This window comes from Sapajus apella, unplaced genomic scaffold, assembly GCF_009761245.1.
Source record: "Sapajus apella isolate SASKATOON/1434 unplaced genomic scaffold, GSC_monkey_1.0 scaffold137, whole genome shotgun sequence".
Classification (NCBI taxonomy): domain Eukaryota; kingdom Metazoa; phylum Chordata; class Mammalia; order Primates; family Cebidae; genus Sapajus; species Sapajus apella.
This window is the reverse complement of record NW_022437077.1, coordinates 1723212-1725082: the sequence shown is the minus strand read 5'-3', so window position 1 is coordinate 1725082 and position 1871 is coordinate 1723212.

Below are 1871 nucleotides of genomic sequence, written 5' to 3'. Positions count from 1 at the left end.
CCTCCATGTCTCCCTTGTGGAGAATACCTTTTAGTTTGCAGTTAGTAATAGGCGAGTAGCAGCTGCCTACTTGGAATATTTTTGAGTTGTGAGTAAATACAGAACACCTGTTTATTAATAATAATCACCTGCTAAGAGAATAAATATGTGGATCAGAATCTGCTCGGGGCCTTCAGCCTGGAATGCTGTCAGCCTCTGAGGCTCTCTGTTTGGTAGGCTGCTGGCTCCCTGGATAGACCCACTTTGCTGTTCTATCTGGTGTCTGCCTCTCATTGCCTTCAGCGCTGCCTGGGTGGGGGTCTCCTGGCCCAGTAATCTTCCACGATTTTCCAGCTATACTGGTTCTCTGACTCTTCTTGTCATTCATTAGGCTTGTTCCTGCCTTAGGATGTTTGGACTTGCTTTAACCTTTTTCTGTAACACTCAGCCCCAGATGATGGTGTAGATAGATGTTACACATCATTCAAGTTTTATCTCAAATGCTACCTCCTCAGAAAGTCCTTTCCTGGGCTCCCTCACTCCTGATGTACAATTTTATGAACTTGCTTTATTTTCTTTATTGCATTTATCCATATCTGCAATTATATTTTCTATTTACTAACTTATTTGCTTATTTTCTTCACTCAAGAATATAGTCCATGAGCGTAGACCGTCTTCTTCATCTGATTGATCACTGTTCCAGTTATCTATTGCATGTGTAATGCAGTACCCCAAAATGTGTGGCATAAAACAACAAGTTATTGTCTCTCATGCTGTGGGTTGACTTGGATCTGCTGGTGGTTCTTGCTTGGGTTCTCTCATGAGATTGCAGTCAGTTGGTGGCTGGGGCTTGATTGGGCTTGATGTCCAAGATGGCACCCTCCAAGACTAGCATCTGAGGCTGGCTGTTGGCTGAAAGCTCAATGAGGGCTATTAACAGTAGCACACATAGGGCTTGGGCACCTCACAGCCTGGTAGCTGGATTCTAAGAGGGAATGCTCCAAGAGGCAGGAAATGGGAGCTGCCAGGTCAGTTAAGGCTGCCCCCTGCAACTGGCATGTTACTTCTGCCATATGCTATTGATAAAAGCAGTCAGAAAACTCGCCCAGATTCAAGTAAGTAGAGAAATAAGCTCTGCCTCTTGATGGGGGGTTGTTAAGTCATATTACAGAAAAACTGTGGGTTCGGACATATTGTCATGACCATCTTTAGGAAATACAGTCTGCCACACGGTCTCTCCAACATTCTCAACAGTGTCAAATGTGTTATAGGACACAATAAATATTTGTTGAAGGAGTAAATTACTCCTTCAGGGAGGAGGGAGAAAACTTCCTAAGGAAGAAAATTTCCACTATATAGGTTGAAGCCATTTAATCTTTTTTAACCCTAGTCCTCAAAGTTAGACAATAAAAAATAGAACTTAACAAGATGCTTAAGGAGCATCTTGCAGATCCTGCTCCAAAACAGATTTTTCTTCTATTCTGGGGGAAACTTGACTGTCAGCATCTATGTACTGGCCACTGAAGGTGTTGAGAAAGAAGACTCTGGGGTGAGCTTGATCAAGGAAGGTTTGATAAGACAATGAGCTCCACGGAAGGTTTGTGCAGCATGAAGTAAGGAATATAGCTGGAAATAAAACTTGGGATGGCCGGGCACGGTGGCTCACACCTGTAATCCCAGCACTTTGAGAGACCGAGGCAGGCGGATCACCTGAGGTCAGGAGTTCGAGACCACCTGGCCAACATGGCGAAACCCTGTCTCTATTAAAAATACAAAATTAGGCCGGGCGCGGTGGCTCAAGCCTGTAATCCCAGCACTTTGGGAGGCCGAGGCGGGTGGATCACGAGGTCAAGAGATCAAGACCATCCTGGTCAACATGGTGAAACCCCGTC